Here is a 19,714-nt window from a genome sequence, read left to right as displayed (position 1 = left end):
AATTCTATAGTTTCAGCTTCTTTAGTTATCGGTTCAGAAGTTAAATTAGTCCCATCTACATCTTCAACTGTCTCTGGGATATTTCTTTTGACAATATGTATTCCCTTCTTCCTAGCATACATCTGATCACAAAAATTCCCAGTGGCCCCAGAGTCAATCATTCCTGGAACATGTTTTATTTCTTAATACTGGTGAGATTTGTCTTTTCCCGACAAACAGGTCTTGGGTGTCTTGGTAAATTCTTTCACAAAATGCCCTGGATTTCCGCAATACACATATGAGTTGTTTAGTCTCCTCCTTTCTCACTTTTCCTTGGACAGCAGGCCTCTAATGGAGCCTATCTGCATAGGTTCTTCTCCTGAAGAATGTTCTCCCTTACTAATTTTCATCTTGACTCTATCAAACCGAGAAGGAGGGCAATGAAAATATCTTCTTATTTCAGATCTTCTTTCGCACATCTGTGATCAATCTGCAGAACAAAATCAATTAATTTGTCATTTCTTGAGGTCAATTTGGAATTTGAGCTAAGGCACCTTTGAGTTCATCCTTCAGTCTGTGATAAAAAATTACAGCACACATACTCTCAGGCCATCCTGTTTCTAAGATTCATTTAATAAATCATGCCAAATATTAAATTAACTTTCCTTTCGATTTCCTTGTCATAGTTCTAACTGTTCATTGTATGTCAGTTGGTTGGCTGAACGTCTATCAAAAATCCTGAGGAGTACTAACTTGAACCTGTCAAACCCTCCACCATCTTCTGCTCAGGTGGAATCAGCTGAATTGGCACTTCAATCTGTCAGGACTGTCACCTACTGGACAGTTAAATTCCTCAGGAGCAGAAGGTAGTCCCTACACCCATCCACTAATATCCACATTGACCTTCTGATTATCACCACTGTGAAATATCAACAGGGGGAGCGGAAGTGGATAGAGAAATAAGAGAGACTGCCTTGCAAATAAATATTTTCTGCAATACTTTGTTTTTGCCTGATGTTACAAATGAAAGCTACCTGCAAGGGAATACAAACATGCAATTTACATTTCAATTCATATTCTAATGTTACTAAACTATGTTTCTAGTACATGTACATCAATGTTCCATACCCCTATAGAGCAAGACTTGTGCTCCTCTATTTTAAATAAACTCTGTCACAAATAGAATAAGATTTAAAATGTTCCTCAATTAGTTATTTTAACACTGCAACAGTATGCCAGTATAGTGGTTGTAGTATATGATTGAGTGAGCGGATACAGTTCGAAAGTGAAGAAATCTATTGTTTTTCATAGTTGTGCTCCAAGTGACATGTAAATAGGTGTTTGCATTGGAGAATGAGCAAAGTTCATGTTTTTTCGACTATTCACAATATATTAATTGAGTAGTTAGAATTCTCTGATAAAAGTTTTTCATAATGCAGAAAGTTTTGATTTTTTTGTTCAACGTTATGCCACGTGAAAAGGTATCTCTTATTTGACCTTTACAAAGACATTAAGGCCCACATTACAACACTGGCAGTCGGTTGTAAAGCAGCGGTAAAACCGTCAACAGGCCGGCGGAAAAAAAAATGGAATTATGACCGTGGCGGAAACCTTCAACACAGACAGCCACTTTAACACTCCGACCGCCACGGCGGTACAAACAAACAGCATGGCAGTCACCGCCAACAGACAGGTGGAAGACAATGTACCGGCCACACTATTTCGACAGGCCAACCTGCCACCTTTTCCGGTGCAGACTCAATGCGAACAAAAACACGGCGGAAACAGGACTTGGAAGGGAAAACACTCACCTCCACATATTCCACGAGGAACTAGGACGCCATGGAGGCTAAACTCCAAATACTGCCTGCGATTGTCTTCCTGCTCCTCTACCAGGAGCACGACCAACTGCGGCGACGACCACAGTGAGTACAGCACCTACGATACAGGGGAGAGGGGAGGGAAAAGAGAGTGACACACACACGCAACACCCCGACCCCAACCTCACCTACAACAACACACACACCAATACATGCTGAAACATTACATTTACACCCCCCAACCTCCCCTGGAACAACGCAAGGACAAAAGGAAATGATTGTAACCATTGTAATCAATAAACATCCATTAGTCCAACATTGATATACACTATAAACAAATATGTACACCAAGAATTCAAGTCCAGGTACTGCACCTCCATAGTCCATGGACCACTGTGCCCAAAATGCATGGGCGAGGCCCACACAAGATACCTGATCGAAATGGAGAGAACACTGCAGGGGCATCAGATCGAAATAAAACAGGCACCTCAGGGGGAAGGGAAGGGGGGGCACCTCAGCCGAATGAGTGCACGACGCCATCTCCACGAGGGGGCTCCATGCCCATTGATGTATCCTGGGGAGTGCAAAGCCACAGTCTCTCAAGTCTCTCCAGTGGGTGGTTTGCCCACTTCTCTATCCTGGGGAGTGCAAAGCCACAGTCTCTCAAGTCTCTCCAGTGGGTGGTTTGCCCACTGCTCTATCCTGGGGAGGTCAAAGCCACAGTCTCTCAAGTCTCTCCAGTGGGTGGGTTGCCCACTGCTTTTTCCTAGGGAGTGCAAAGCCACAGTCTCTCAAGTGGATAACAGTCTTCACTGGTTCTGGAGGGGGTTGTGTGCCCAGAGTGCTTCATCCTGCGAAGGACAGAGGTAGTGGATGTATCTCTCCACTGGTTCTGGAGGGGGCTTTGTGCCCAGAGTGCTTCATCCTGCCAAGGAATAAGGTAGTGGATGTGATACTCCACTGATGGTGGGGCAACCTGGAAGCTGCCCAGGCCCCTGGAACTGACCATCAGCCACATACGGATGACCACTGGGGATGGCAGCCATGTCTGCGGTGGTGCCACTGGCTCAGGTTGTCGCGGGACCGCTGGTGGGGCTGGCGGCGGTGTCATTAGTGGTGGTGCTTGCGGCGGTCATTGTGGCGGTTGTGCTTGCGGCGGTCATTTTGGCGGCGGTGCTTGTGGCGGTCATTGTGGCAGCGGTGCTGGTGGCTGGCTCACTGACTGCCGTGCTGATGGCTGGCTCACTGAATGCAGTGCTGGTGGCTGGCTTCCTGACCGGGGTGCTGGCGGCGGTGTCTGTAATGGCGGTGCGGGTGGCAGGCTCACTGACCGCGGTGCTGCTGAAGGGCTCTGTATCTGGGCTGTTGGCAGTGGTGTTCTTGGTGGCGGTGCCAGTGGTGGTCTTGTCCGCCGTGCAGGTTGGTGGCGACGTTGACTTGCCTTTCTGCTTCAGGCCCTTCCCCACCTTGGATGCTGGCGCAGCTGTCTTGTCACTCCCCACACTTGTCTTGGGATGTGGGCAACTTCTTCTGTTTTGGAGGTGGGGGAATGTCCTTGGCCTCGCTCCTTGAGACACTGGCAGACCTGTTGCTTGGCGCACTCCAAAAAACGGGTATTGCTGGCACCACTGTGCCCGGTGATGTGGTGGCTGAGGTGCTGGGTTGGGACCTGGAAAGGTGGGCCCTAGGGGACGGACGGGGGGGAGGTGTAGGGAAGAGGTCAACATTTAGGAGGAAAAGTTTTTTGACACACTGGGACGGGTAGATGGAGGGGGTTTGGGAGTGGAGTAAGAGGTGGTTGTATGAGGTGTTTGTTTGCTGACTTTGGGTGCAGGTGCATGGGCTGGAGGCTGTCATGAGGTGGATGACTGTTGGGTGGGTGTGTGACTGCGTTTGTGTACTTTGGGAGGAGGGCTCACAGACACACTGGGAGAGGACACAGGGGATGTGGGAATGCGAGTGGGGGTGGTGAGTGCAGGTGAGTGGTGTGTGTGGTGATGGGCGTGCTGGTGATGGAGGTAGTGGCTGAAGATGTAGTGCATGCAGGTATAAGTGGAGACGTGACAGGGAGGGAGGAGGGAGACGTGTAGGAGGGGGACACAGTGGAGGCAGTGGATGTTGGTATGTCTGCATGGGTATGATGCTTGTGTGAGTGCTTGTGGGATGTGTGGTGCATATGTCTGCCAGAGCCACCCTTGTGTGTTGCGGTGTGTGCATGCTGGTCTGATGGTGTGCTTGGGATCAGCTGAGGTAGTGGGGATTGGGTCTGGGTAGAGGAAGTTGGAGGGGGGAGGCTGGACACAGGGACAATGGCTGCCATCAGTGCAGAGGCCAGAGCCTGAAATGCTCTCTGTTGGGCTGCCTGGCCAGAATGAATGCCCTCGAGGTATGCATTTGTCTGTTGGAACTGCCTCTCTACACCCTGGATGGCATTCAGAATGGTAAATTGCCCAACAGTGAGGGATCTCAGGAGGTCAATAACCTCCTCACTGAGGGCAGCAGGGCTGACTGGGGCAGGGCCTGAGGTGCCTGGGACGAAGGAGATGCCCACCCTCCTGGGTGAGAGGCCACAGGACACATGCTGAGGGGCTGCTGGGAGGGCGGTGCTGGTAGGGGGAGTGGCAGCTGTACCTGTAGATGCGGTGGGCATATATGCGGTGCGCACAGAGGAGCCCGCTACCGCAAGGGAGCTCCCATTAGATGAAGAGTCTGTGTCGCTGGTTTCAGCTCCTGTCCCCGCTGTGGAGCTCCCCTTGCCCTCCGTCCCACTGGTGAATTCAGACTACGTTGTCTGGCCCTTCAGGGCCATGTGGGATACAGCTCCCTCCTGCTCCGGTGGCACAGCTCCTCCGCCTGATGATGCTAATTCACACAAGAATAGGGAGACCAGAAAAAGGGGGGGAAGGAAGTAGAAAGACATGTTCAGTGTATACAATACCGCTACCGTTGGCGGACGCTACAGACACAGCAGCCCTCTGCACTACACCATGTACTTGGAGTTCCCTAATTAATCACAGGGACATGGGGTACCTGGCCTATGCCTGATTGCTGCACACATGGAAGTCACAGGAGACTGACTAGGTGTGGATAGCTCTTACCAATAGTGGGGATGGGGTGCCAGTTAGCCTGCCTCACAAAGGGTCCTTGCCTACAAAGCTCGCCCTAGCCTATGGGAACCCACTGCCCACCTCCCCCACCCAGACACCTCCAATGCGCGCAGAGTCAGATGGATGTGATGGTACTCACCCCCTTTTGACTGCTGTGATGCCCTCAAGCGCCCATCCATCTCCAGATACACCACCGCCAGGATCCGGAACATCAGGGGGGTCATGGTGCGATGGGCACCCCTCCCACATTGGGAGGTCATCCCAAGCTGGGCCTCCGCCGTCTTCTTGCTCCAGCGGCGAAGGTCCTCCCATCTTTTACGGCAGTGGGTGCTCCGTCTGTGGTGGACCCCCAGGGACGTCCTTGGTGATGGCACGCCAAATATCCTTCTTCTGGTGGGCGCTGACCTAGAGGAATAGTACAGGGCAAAAAGAAAAACTGTAACCGTCCAGACCGTCACAGTCATTGGCCCACGTTCCCAACCTTGCCCTGACGCACATACACTCACCGTCAGATCATGCAGGCCTAATTCCCCTCCACCCCCGTATCTTCTATCCACACCACTCTAAACAGGCATTGCCCATACAGCATGCTCACAGTGTACTCACCTGTTTGCCTGGAGGACCGTAGAGTAGCGTGCACTGGGGGAGGACCCCATCCACTAGTTTGTCCAACTCCTCCGATGTGAAGGCAGGGACCCTTTCCCCAGACACATGAGCCATTGTCTCTTCCAGACTGAGGTCACAGCAGCACTTGCAGTGGAGGTCCTCTCCTGTCGAAGATCTGGTATCAAGTGAGTGAACAGAGAGAAAATGGCGGTCACATCCGCGGCGGTGCGTACCGTCACCGCTGGCGTACATCGTCATTGGCTCCTGGGACCCATAGGGTCCAATGTTAACCAATGCAGGATTGCGCCGCGGTCTTCTACCGCCTTCCGCGATGGTGTAGAACGCCTGCACAGTTACCTCATATCTCCTTGTCCCACATTACAGGTAGGCAACCGCCATTTTAAGGGGCCACATGGCATTAATTTTAAATGCGTCACACATATTGGCACATAGCGGATTGACAAATGTGTGCAATAAAGTTGTTTTTTTAGTACCTCAGTGTTGGCTGACCCTCTGATCGCTGTTCTCATCCATAGAGCACATCTGCTGGGGCAGGTGAGGAGATGGTGGCATTCTCCAGTGTACAGACCGCTGGTGGACTTGTCAACAATGGAAGAGCGACATGTAATAGTCACCTACAGACTTGATGGTGCCACAATCCAGGAACTGTGTGCCCAGTTGGAGCCAGACCTGATGTCAGCTATCCGCCACCCCACAGGAATCCCCCCTCTAGTGCAGGTCCTGTCCGTACTCCATTTCCTGGCAAGTGGGTCTTTTCAAACTACAGTGGCCATAGCATCAGGGATGTCCCAGCCTATGTTCTCAAACGTGTTGTCCAGAGTGTTGTCTGCCCTGCTGAAACACATGCGCAGCTACATCGTTTTCCCTCAGGTGGAGGATTTGCCTACAGTGAAAGGTGACTTCTATGCCCTGGGATATATCCCCAACATCATAGGTGCCATTGATGGGACACATGTGGTCTTGGTACCCCCCCCACAGGAGTAAACAGGTGTATAGAAACCGGAAGAGCTACCATTCTATGAATGTGCAGATGGTGTGTTTGGCAGACCAGTACATCTCCCATGTGAACGCCAAGTTTCCTGGCTCAGTGCATGATGCTTACATTCTGAGGAACAGCAGCATCCCTTATGTGATGGGGCAACTCCAGAGGCACCGTGTGTGGCTATTAGGTGAGGACAAGGACCCTATACATTGTGAATTCTTTTCTGGGTCTGGGGTTGCCCCTAAGGGTTAGTGTGTGTCTAACAGTTGTCCCTCAACATTTGCAGGCGACTCTGGCTACCCCAACCTGTCATCGCTACTGATCCCAGTGAGGAATCCCAGGACAAGGGTAGAGGAACTCTACAATGAGGAACATGGGCAAACTAGAAGGCCAGGTTCCGGTGCCTCCATATGACAGGTGGTTCCCTATACTACTCACCAAAGAAGGTGTGCCAGATTATCATGGCCTGCTGTATGCTTCACAACTTGGCTTTGCGACGACAGGTGCCTTTTCTGCAGGAGGATGGTCCAGAAGGAGGTCTTGTGGCAGCTGCGGAGCCTGTGGACAGTGAAGAAGAGGAGGCAGAAGAAGAGGACATAGACAACAGAAACACCGTGATCCAGCAATACTTCCAGTGAGACACAGGCAAGAAGACATCACTGCCTCCTACATCTGATAAAATTGTTCTGCCTCTCATCCGTTTGTCACTTTCACCCAGTGTATGGACCCTGATTTGTCACTTTCCCTTTCGATTTCCCAGATGTGAATACAATGGACATTGCTATTTCCCTCACTTATTGCAAATACACATTTGTGAAAGCACAGACTTACTCCAGATTGTTTTGTGATTCAAGGGTGTTTTTTTAAGTGCAAAATAGCGGAGGGGGTTGTAAAATGGGCAGGGGTGATGGTGGAGGAATGTCCTTGGCAGAATCCAGTCTATTTGTTTCACAGGTGCATTGTGCAAAGGGGCATAGGAAGTGGAGCTAGTGCAGTTTAAGGATGGATAGCGTGACTAAGTGGAACAGAAGGATGACATTCAGGGTGGTCTCATTTCTTGGCGGGGGTCTTGGCATTGTTCTCTGTCTTTGTCCTGGATCTCAGGGACCACTTGTGGGGTGGTTCTCCATCTGCAGGGGGTGGGGTGCTGGTGTTGTGGTCCTGTGGCGGTGCCTCCTGTCCACTAGTGCCGGCGAGGTGGTGGGCATTTCATCATCCAGGCTAGTGTCAGGGGCCCCTTGTTGTGTCACAGTGTCCCTCCTGGTGTTCACAAGGTCCTTCAGCACCCCTACAATGGTGCCCAGGGTGGTGTTGATGGATTTGAGTTCCTCCCTGAACCCCAAATACTGTTCCTCCTGCAGCTGCTGGGTCTCCTGAAATTTGGCCAGCACCGTTGCCATCATCTCCTGGGAATGATGGTACGCTCCCATGATGTTGGAGAGGGCCTCGGGAGAGTGGATCCCCTGTGCCTGTCCTCCCCCTGTTGCACAGCAGACCTCCCAGTTCCCCGGTTTTCCTGGGCCTCTGTCCCTGGAACCGTGTGCCCACTGCCACTGCCCCCTAGGTCCCTGCTGTTCTTGGGGTGGTGGGTTAGCCTGGGTTCCCTGAAGTGGTAGACACACTGCTGCTTGACGTGTCCTGGGGACAGAGGTATTGGCCCGCTGGGTGGGAGCTGTGCTGGTGTTTCTTGCGGGGGAGGCTCTGTGGTGACTGTGACTGTGTCAGGGGAACCGACTGTCCCAAGGTCCCAGATGGGCCGGGCTGGTCATCTTGATCCAGTTGGACAGAGCTGCTGTCATCACTGTGGGCCTCTTCTGTGGGTGGAGTGGACATGTCTGGAACCTCCTGTCCAGTGACGTTGGGTAGGGGTCCTGCAGGGGTATAAAGGCATGATTATTGCATCTGTGTGTGCCATGGTGTGCAATGGGTGGGTGACCCTGTAACCCAGTGCTTACATTCCTGTGTAGGACCTTGTGTGATAATTGTTTAGGGGTCTGTGTGGGTATCTGTAGTGGACATGCATTGGTGATGGGTGTCCATGCTTTGTTGTTGCATGCAGGACTTGGTGTTGGAATGTGTGGTTTGTGATAGTGGGACATATGTGAGGGGTTGGAGTGATGGGGGTGAGGTCGAGGGTGGGGGTATGTGATAGAATGCAGGTAGAGTGGGGGATGAAGTAGTTAAAGCTTTGACTTACCAGAGTCCATTCCTCCAGCTACACCTGCAAGGCCCTCAAGATGCAGTATAGCCAAGACCTCCTCCTCCCATGTTGTTAGTTGTGGGGGAGGAGGTGGGGGTCCACCGCCAGTCCTCTGAACCGCAAAGTGGTGTCTTGAGACCATGGAACGCACCTTCCCCCGTAGGTCATTCCACCTCTTCCTGATGTCATCCCGTGTTCTTGGGTGCTGTCCCACTGCGTTGACCCTGTCCATGATTCTGCACCATAGCTCCATCTTCCTAGCTATGGAGGTGTGCTGCACCTGTGATCCGAAGAGCTGTGGCTCTACCTGGATGATTTCTTCCACCATGACCCTGAGCTCCTCCTCAGAAAACCTGGGGTGTCTTTGTGGTGCCATGGGGTGGTGTGGGTGATGTGTGAGGTGGTGTGTGTTGTGAAGTGTGGGGTGATGTTTAGGGGTGTGTGGTGTTTTGTGCGTGGATGTTGTGTAAGTGATGGTGTTGTGTGCCTCTGTATTCTGGTATGGTCTTTGCTTTGCTATCTCTCTGCTTCTTTCAAATTGTTTGTTGTAAGGGTTTGTGGGTAATGTGGGTGTTTGTTTTATATTGTATTGGGTGTGTGGGAGTGGTGTGTGTATGTGTATCAGGTGTGTGTATTTGGAATTGTCCAATGTGGTAGTGTTTTGTAAATGTGTGTGTATTTTGAGCGGGCGGAGTATACCTCCAATGGAATACCGCAGTTGAAAGACCACAGCGTGGATTCGTGGGTCGTGATAGTGTGGGCGTATTCCTGTTGGCGTGACGGTGGAGGTTTTTTTTTTGCCAGTTTATCACTGACCTTTGGTGTGGCGGACTTGTGTAGATGTCTAGATTTTGGCGGATTCTGAGCTCTGGGTCGTAATAGCTGTGGCGGAATTCCGCGGCCGCGGCGGTGTGTTGGCTGTCTTCTGCGCGGCGGTAAGCGGGATTTACCGCCAATGTTGTAATGAGGGCCTAAATGCGGAGCTAGCACCCTTTGACCTATGAGTGCTGCAGAGAACTGAAAAACTTGCTGTCCAACGAAGAAGAGACACAACTCCAAGATCCGTTAGCTGCTTTCCATGACCACAGTAGGGTCCTTTCTAACAAGGAATCATCTGTGAGGTAAATATGCATGCTGAAGAGACACTATCAGTTCCTCAGGAGCCCAGTTGAAGTGCGCCACCTTCCTTGATGAACGCTTGCATGTTGAGCTGATATTTGAGCTCTGGTGCAAACACTAGACCACTAACCTTCCAGGATCGTTCGCCATTTTGAAGATCTTGAAGTCGGTGCATGTATCAAACACCCGGAGGATGACCTTCAACAATAGTTTTGCAGTTGGCTTACCATGCCCCCAATGTGGATATCACCGGACTCTTGTCCATCTCTGGGGTTTTGGTCTTTTGCACAAGGAAGTCTTTGTTCCTGCTACTGAATTCCTAACACTGACTTCCTCACATGCCATTGCCTATCCTATTTGTTTTTTTTCACCTGGCAGGGTTGCCCTAGAAGATCATTGATTAAAAGACTGCCAGTGCCCATGCCAAATTCCAATATGTTGATGATACCATCAAAGAGGAGATATTTTGTTAAACCTCCATGCTTGGATTGAAAGTTACAACCACTAATAATTGCACCAGTGAGTGGTAATATATTGAGTGACTGTGAGTGATGACTGATGATGTATGTGGTAGCTTTCTGACAGTGAGGCAGGGAGTTCAACAATTTTGTAAACTTGTTTCTGATGTGTTACAATGTTTTAGGCCTGATGGGTGATAATTTTTCCCGAAAGTGATTGGTCTTTCATGTTTAGTGAAATTAACTGCAGGGCCCACTCCTTTTTTTCTGGTTCCTCAGACCAGACCAGTTACTTTAGTTACCAAATACAAATCTACACAAACTACCTACACAGGTCTACCTCACACGGTTTGGGACTGGGACACAGTTACTCAGAATCAGGAGGAGGAGGATGGAAGGACTCAGGGTAGGACTAACTCAACAACTAGGAGGAGAACGTTCTTGACTTCAAAGTCAAACCATGATGATAGTGAAGACTCTGAGGCCTAGTAATCACTCAGTTCTGTGGACTGGAGAGAGATGCGTTGATTTGGTAAGTGCTGCTTATTATGTGTTTGCTGCTTTGCTGGCTCAAATGTGAAACTCATCTTTATGTTCTTGCTCTGCCTCTCAGTCTTCTTGGTACATTCCTGACTCCTCATGAAGCCTACATTGCTTAAAATCCTTTTGTCTGTGTCCTTTACTCTATGATACAGTTATTTTGTTTTCAATACGCAGGCATCCTCCTAGTACTCCACAAAGACATATTTGTGAAAACTCAAGTCTCCAGCTTACCTACCAGACATGTTCAGCCAGGCACCCAAGAGTGACAGACATTCTAAGAAGACATTCTAGGAAAAATGGAGATACACCACCCAATTTGGCAAGACAGTATCATTTTCCTTTTTAAGAAAAATATTTTTGAGAACTGAATGGATATCTTAGTTTAATCCCCATAATGCGGACGGTGTTAAAGCAGCGGTAATACCACCAACAGGCTGGCGAAAAAAAAATTGAATCACGACCATGGCAGAAACTGCCAACATAGACACCCACTTTAACACTCTGACCGCCACGGCGGTAGAAACAAACACCGCATCGGTAACTGCCAACAGACGGGCGGAGGACAAAGTACCGCCCACTGTATTTCAACACGCCTATCCGCCACCTTTTCTGGGGCGGACCCAACGCTTTCAAAAGCACGGCGGAAACAGTACACAGAAGGGAAACCACTCACCTCTCGACACCCAACGAGGAACCAGGACTTCATGGAGCCCAAGTTACACGTACTGCCCATGCTAGTCTTCCTCCTGCTGTATCAGGAGCAGGACAGACGCCGTTGATGACCATGGTGAGTAATGCACCTACAACACAGGGGAGGGAAAAGAGAGTGACACACACATGCAACACGCAATACCCCCACCACCACCCTCACCCACAACACCATACACAAAAATAGATGCCGCAAAATTACATATACACCCCCTCAACCCTGGAAGAACGCAACAACAAAATTAATTGATTGTAACAAGTGTAATCATGAAAAATCCAATAGTGAAAGTTCAAAAACCAGTATATACAAATATGTACACCAACTATGCAAGTCCGGATAGTGTACCAATCATTGTCTGTGGACCAGTGGTCCCAAAATGCCTGGGCGAAACCCACACAAGATACCTGATTCGAAACGGAGAGAACACTACAGGGGCATCAGATTGAAAATAAACAGGCACCTCAGGGGGAAGGGGAGGAGGGGCACTTCAGCCGGATGAACGCAAAATGCCACTGCTCCTCGAGGGGGCTCCATGCCCATTGCTGTATCCTGGAGAGTGCAAAGCCACAGTCTCTCAAGTCTTTCCAGTGGGTGGTTTGCCCACTGCTCTATCCTGGGGAGTACAAAGCCACAGTCTCTCAAGTCTTGCCAGTGGGTGGTTTGCCCACTGTTCAATCCTGGGGAGTGTAAAGCCACAGTCTCTCAAGTGGATGTGATTCTCCACTGTTTCTGGAGGGGGCTTGGTGCCCAGAGTGCTTCATACTGCCAAGTGCAGAGGTAGTGGATGAGATTTTCCACTGGTTCTGGAGGGGGCTTGGTGCCCATAGTGTTTTATCCTGCCAAGGACTGAGGTAGTGGATGTGATTCTTCACTGGTTCTGGAGGGGGCTTGGTGCCCAGAGTGCATCATCCTGCCAAGGACAGAGGTAGTGGATGTGATTCTTCACTGGTTCTGGAGGGGGCTAGGTGCCCTGTGAGCTCCACATGCAGTGTGGCTGGTCCCATTACCTCACATGGGTGTGTATGCCACGATATTGGCTAGGAATAGGTAGCATGATATGCCATGGAGGCAGAGACATACCCCACCCTGCTGCTTCTTCACCTTCCACCTGCAGGTGCAAACAGTGATGAGAGTCATGCCTCATGGAAGCTGGGCAGGGTCCAGGAAGTCTCCTCCAGCCTCTGACGGCTGCGCACTGGGGATGGTAGCCATGTCAGCTGTGGTACCACTATCCGAGCACGTCATGGGGCTGGTGGCGGTGCTTGTGGCGGTGTCTGTGGCGGCGGTGCTGGTGGTGGTGCATGTGTCAGCACCTGGGACACAGCAGGACGTCTCTTGCAGCCTCGGACGGTTTCCCACTGGGGAAGATGCTGGGGACTGTTGCTGAGGCTGCAGACATGCAGGTGGCAGTGCAAGTGGCTGTGCAGGTGGCATTGCTGGTGACGGTGCAGGTGGCGGTGCTGATGGCGGTGCAGGTGGCGGTACTGGTGGCGGTGCAGGTTGCGGTGTTCGGCGTCGTACAGGTTTGTATAGTCGTTGACAGAAGGGGTGACAATAGTCCCTCAGTCGGTGCCACCGTGCCCTGCCCTGACCTGCTCTTCGGCTTTTGTCCCTTCCCCACCTTTGATGGTGCCACAGGTTACCTGCCACAGTCCCCTTTTGTTTTGGAGGAGCTCTTGGTGGCTGGTAGGTGCGGGTTCTCCCTCCGGGATGTGGGCACCTCCTTCACCTTGGCAGGTGGCAGAATGTCCTTAGCCTCACAAGGTGGAACACTTGCAGCCCTGATGGATGGCGCACTCGATGACCCCGCAGTTGCTGGCACCACTGTTCCTGGGGATTTGGTGGCGGAGGTGCTGGGCTGGGACCTGAAAAGCCTGGTCCTAGGGGAAGGACGGGGGGAGGTGTAAGGAAGATTTCAATGTTAGCCAGGAAAAGCTTCTTAGACACACTGGGATGGGAACATGGAGGGGGTTTGGGAGTGTAGGAAGAGGTAGTGGTTGTAGGAGGTGTACGTTTGCTGGATTTGGGTGAAGGTGCATGGGCCAGAGGCTGTTGTGAGGTGGATGTCTGTTGGATGGGTGTGTGCCTGTGTTTGTGTACTTTGGGAGGAAGGCTCACAGAGACACTGGGAGAGGACACTGGGGATGTGTGCATGGTAGTGGGGGGGGTGATTGCACGTGAGCGGTGTGTGGTAATGGGCATTCTGGTGATGGAGGTAGTGGCTGAGGATGTAGTGCATGCAGGTGTGAGTGGAGACGAGACAGGGAGGAAGGAGGAGGACAAGGAGGAGGGGGACACAGTGGAGGCAGTGGATGTTGCTGTGTCTGCATGGGGATGGTGCTTGTTTGAGTGCTTGTGGGATGTGTGGTGTTTATGTTTCCCATGTCCACTCTTGTGTGTTGATTAGTGTGCATGCTGGTCTGATGGTGTGCTTGGGATAGGCTGAGGTGCAGGGGATTGGGTCGGGGTGGAGGAAGTTGGAGGGGGGAGGCTGGACACAGGTACAATGGCTGCCATCAGTACTGAGGCCAGAGCCTGAAATGCTCCATGTTGGGCCGCCTGCCCAGAATGAATGCCCTCCAGGTATGCATTTGTTTGTTACAAATGCCTGTCAACACCCTGGATGGCATTCAAAATGGTAGATTGCCGAACAGTGAGGGATCTCAGGAGGTCAATAGCCTCCTCACTGAGGGCAGCAGGGCTGACTGGGGCAGTGCCGGAGGTGCCTGGGGCGAAGGAGATGCCCACACTCCTGGGTGAGCGGGCACGGGACACAAGCTGAAGGACTGCTGGGAGGGCGGTGCTGGTAGGGGGGTGGCGGCTGTACCTGTTGATGCGGTGGGCACAGAGGTGCCCGCCACCGCAATGGAGCTCCCATCAGAGGACGAGTCGCTGTCGCTAGTGTATGCTACTGTCCCTGTCGTGGAGCTCCCCTTGCCCTCCGTCCCACTGGTGGCTTCAGACACTGTTGCTTTACCCTCCAGGGACATGTGGGTTGCAGCTCCCTACTGCTACAGTGCCACTGCTCCTTCGCCAGATGATGCTATTGCACGCAATAACAGGGAGACAAAACAAAAAGGGGGGAAAGATTGAAGAAACACATGTTCAGTGCATGCAACACCACTACCGTTGGTGGACACAACACACAGGGAGCAGCCCTATGCACTAAGCCATGCACTAACACTTCCTAGCAAATTCACATGCTCATGGGGGAGGAGGCCTAAGCCCAATTGCTGGACACCTGGAAGTCACAGGAGCCTGTCTAGGTGTAGATGGCTATTACCAGTAGTGGGGTTGGGGTGCCACAGAGCCTGCCTAACAAGGGACCTAGCCTACCAAGTTCGCCCTGGCTTAGGAGAACCCACAGCCCACTTCGACCACCCAGACACCTCGTAAAGCGCACAGAGTCAGCTGGATTAGTGTGCACTCACCCCCTTGTGGATGCTGTGATGCCCTCAAGCGCCCATCCAACTCAGGATATCCTACCGCCAGGATCCGGTAATCAGGGGGGTCATGGTGCGACGGGCACCCCTTCCACGTTGGGAGGACAGCCCCATCTGGGCCTCCCCCATCTTCTGCCTCCAGCGGTTCAGGTCCTCCCATCTTTTATGGCAGTTGGTGCTCCGTCTATGGTAGACCCCCAGGGTCCAGAAGTCCTTGGCGATGGCACATCAAATACCCTTCTTCTGGTGGGTGCTGACCTAGAGGAAAAGTGAAGTAAAAATGGATGTTTCTAGCCTGTACATTTCATCTCACGCATTGCCAAACACCTCCCACCCTGGACCAGTCATACACACACACACAATCCTGGCATGCTGGCCTGTCCCCCTCCCCACCCTCTTCCATCCACGACACTCCATACACTCATGTGCCATCCACCATGCTCACAGTGTACTCACCTGTTTGTCTGGAGGACCGTACAGTTGCGTGTACTGGGGGAGGACCCCATCCACCAGTTTCTCCAACTCCTCTGAAGTGAAGGCAGGGGCCCTTTCCCCAGACACTGCAGCCATCGTCGCTTCCAGACACAGGTCACAGCAGCACTTGCAGTGTAGGTCTTCTCCTGTTGAAGGTCAGGTATCAAGTGAGGGAACAGTACGAAAATGGCGTCCATGTCCACGGCGGTACATACCGTCACCACCTGTGTACATCCTCATTGGCTCCTGGGACCCATAGGGCCCAATGTTAACCAATGCTGAATTGCGCAGCGGTCTTCGGCCGCCCACCGCGATGGTGTACAACGCCAGCACAGTTACCTAATTTCCCCTTGTCCCACCCTATAGGTCAGGCAGCCGCCATTGGAGGGGGGCCACATGGCATGGAATAAAACTGCGTCACACCTATTTAGGCCTGGAATACAGACAGATACCGGCACATTGCGATTTTCCAAAGTTTTACCAAAAAACACATTGTGATATCTAAGTGTTGGATGACCCCATGCTCGCTGTTCTCCTCCATAGGGCACGTCTGCTGGGGCAGGTGATGAGATGGCGGCATCCTCCGATGTACAGACCGCTGGTGGACCTGTCGAAAATGGAAAAGAGACACATCATTATCACATACAGACTTGATTGTGCAACAATCTTGGAACTGTGTGCCCAGTTGGAGCCAGATCTGATTGCAGCTATCCGCCATCCCACAGGAATCCCCCCTCTAGTGCAGGTTCTGTCTGTACTCCATTTTCTGGCCAGTGGGTCTTTTCAAACAACAGTGGCCATGGCATCAGGGATGTCCCAGCCAATGTTTTCTAATGTGTTGCCCAGAGTGTTACCTGCCCTGCTGAAACACATACGCAGCTACATCATTTTCCCTCGGGTGGAGGATTTGCCTACAGTGAAATGTGACTTTTATGCCCTGGGACATATCTCCAACATCATTGGTGCCATTGATGGTACACATGTGGCATTTGTCCCCCCCGCAGGAATGAACAGGTGTACAGAAACTGGAAAAGCTACCATTCCATGAATGTGCAGATGGTGTGTTTGGCAGACCAGTACATCTCCCATGTGAATGCCAAGTTTCCTAGCTCTGTGCATGACGCTTACATTTTGAGGGATAGCGGCATCCCTTATGTGATGGGGCAACTCCTGAGGCACTGTGTGTGGCTAATAGGTGAGCCCAAGGTCCCAACACAGTTGACATAGGTGTCTGGGTATGGGGTTGTCCCTAAGGGTTAGTGTCTGTTTAATAGTTGTCCCTTAACGTTTGCAGCTGACTCTGGTTACCCCAACCTGTCATGGCTACTGACCCCAGTGAGGAATCCAAGGACAAGGGCAGAGGAACGCTACAATGAGGCACATGGTCAAACTAGGAGGATTATAGAACGCACCTTCGGCCTCCTGAAGGCCAGATTCCGGTGCCACTATCTTACAGGTGGCTCCCCATACTAATCACCGAAGAAGGTGTGCCAGATAATCGTGGCCTGCTGTATGCTGTGCAACCTGGCTTTGCAACGCCAGGTGCCTTTTCTGCAGGACGATGGGCCAGATGGTGGTCTTGTGGCAGCTATGGAGCCTGTGGAGAGTGAAGAATAGGAGACAGAAGAAGAAGATGTCGACAACTGAAACAACATCATCATGCAATACTTCCAGTGAGACACAGGTAAGAAGATGTAACTGCTTCCCACATCTCATACTATTGTTGGAGCTAGCATAAGTCTGTCATTTTCACTCAGTGTATGGACGCTGACTTGTTACTTTGCCTTTCCACTTCACAGATCTGGGTCCCACTTTGTGCCCTCTGCCATGTTTACTGCTGGCCTACAACTGTGTTACATTGGTATGTGAACAGGTACATTGACATTGCGTGCTTTATATTGGATTGGGTGTGTGGGTGTGGTGTATGTATGTGTGTATTTTGAGCGTGCCGGTGTGAGCCGCTAATGGATTACCGCGGTTGAAAGACCGCTACGTTGATTTGTGGGTTGAGATACTGTGGGCGTATTCCTGTTGGCGTGACAGTGTAGGTTTTGGCATCGCCAGTTTATCTTTGGACCTTTGGTGTGGCGGACTTGTGTGGGTGTCTGTATTATGGCGGATTCTGAGCTGTGAGTCGTAATACCTGTAGTGGAATTCCGCAGCTGCAACTGTATGTTGGCGGTCTTCTGCACAGCGGAAAGTGGGATTTACTACCAGGGTTGTAACAAGGGCCTTAGTTTTATGCTGTCTTGGGTCTCTCTGAGGCTGAAGGACTGTTTGAAATGCATGTAACTGAACTGTGTCATACTTATCCCTTCATCATTTCCTTCCATGACACATTGATGATTGTGTGATGCTCTGTGCAAAGGTGAATATTGTCACTGTTTCTTTTGTGTGGTGTTTGTCTTTGTCACACCTTTCCCCAAATACCCTTTCCCATCCATTCATTAAACCTCATAACCCTCTTACCCTCTTACCCTCTTACCACGGGCTGTGTAATTTATTGAGGTCTGACTTAAATTTGCACCTTAAATGGATCACACACTTACTGGGGTGGATGTGAAGAAAGCGACACCAACTCACTGCATGATCGTCTATTACCTGACAATATTCCACACCAGCCCCATCAACTTCATCATTAAGGCCTGCTATGCTGTGTGTTAAATAAACAGTTAAGCTCATCCAACCACTCTTGATTCTGAGCCCACTTCTCCTGATTCCATGATTTCATTTCCTAACTTTAGTTTTGAAATACTAGCTCCCCATCATTGCTCAGAAGAAGTCGATATTGCTAGTTGTTTTATTATCATACTAGGTATTCTTTGTTGTGTGTCAACTACTGTCATTGTGGTAGTCTGGTCTCAGCCTTCCTAAAGCTTTGATGTAATATGACGCAGCAACTTTCGGTTTTCTTTCAATCTAGTTGACAGAGATATATAACCCTTAGATTAATCCTGCAGTTGGAGTTCATATAAGTAGGAGTGGCACCTCCGCCTTCCCTGTTAATGCACTTGCCTGCCAATACTACTGCCTACTACCCCCTTAAGATGCCATCTTGGGAAAACCCTGTAGTAAACGACTCCCTCACTTCAGCTATTCAGGTAAGAAAAAAACTATGGATTGAAGTTAACTTGTTTATTAATTCCTCCTAAAGAAGCTGTTGTCTTACTTCTCTATGTGTATCTAGGTTTTTGTAGGGATAACAGGCAATGGCAATGATCCCCTAGGGGTCAACATAGTTGTTGAGTTTGATAAAGCAAGGGTAAAAGTAAATGAGACACTTTTTTGAGCAATTTTAAAAAACAGGCTACACTAAAAGACAGCAGTGCAAACTAAAACAACAAACTAAACATTTGATGTATAAATCAAGTGAAATTGATTATCCCCCTTATTTTAAACAAATACAAAAATCCACCCTTTTCACCCACAACAGGCCCAACCTTCTACCCAAAGAAATAGCCCTGTCCCCAAAAATTCCAATAGGAAATAAGTAATACTAATATTATTGAAAAAAAAAAACGTGTCCCAACTACCTCTCCACCCTCTCCATCCACAACAGGTGCCCCTCCCACCAAAACAAAAAAAATTAGAAAAGAGTCAAAAGAGAGCATTCTCGACACAGGTCCAGAGACCTTCGAGGGTTGCCTCCATCTGTGCCATCTGGTGCTCCAGACGTGAAATGTATTGGAGGATGCGGTGTTAGAAAAGGCAGTCCACGCACGGGGGCAGTAGGGCTGATGCTTCCTGGTGGCTGCCATGTTGATGTCACTAACAGGCCAGAGTCTCTGGCGGCTGGTTGGAGGAGGTAGGGCCAGCGCTGGCAGTCACTGCTGCCTTGCCCTCATTCTCCAATTCCTAAAGGGCCACCAGCCACCAATTTTCATTGTGGATGCCCTCCAGCCTCTGCTGCTGCAGTCGGGCTGCAATCTCCTGGTTAGTTGGATGATGTCCACCAGGAGTAGCTGGGGCAGGAAAGAAAAAGGAAAATGACAAATTATAAACAGTGCTCTGTGCAAATATTTTTTTTAATGTAGAGTGGCACAGTAGCAGTAAATTGCTGATCCACTGGGCCATTGGAATTTGATGTGACTGATTATGATGAGTCACAGGGCCATTGTTTTACCCACATATGCCTCACTCTAGTTGACGAATGTCTGACATGAATCTGTTATGGAAACCATGAAATATTAATCAATTATAAATAAATGTGGTGCATGCAAGGGATTTTTAATTTTATTTTTTTTGGCTGGGAC

This window comes from Pleurodeles waltl, chromosome 6, assembly GCF_031143425.1.
Source record: "Pleurodeles waltl isolate 20211129_DDA chromosome 6, aPleWal1.hap1.20221129, whole genome shotgun sequence".
Taxonomy (NCBI): domain Eukaryota; kingdom Metazoa; phylum Chordata; class Amphibia; order Caudata; family Salamandridae; genus Pleurodeles; species Pleurodeles waltl.
This window is presented reverse-complemented; position numbering follows the sequence as displayed.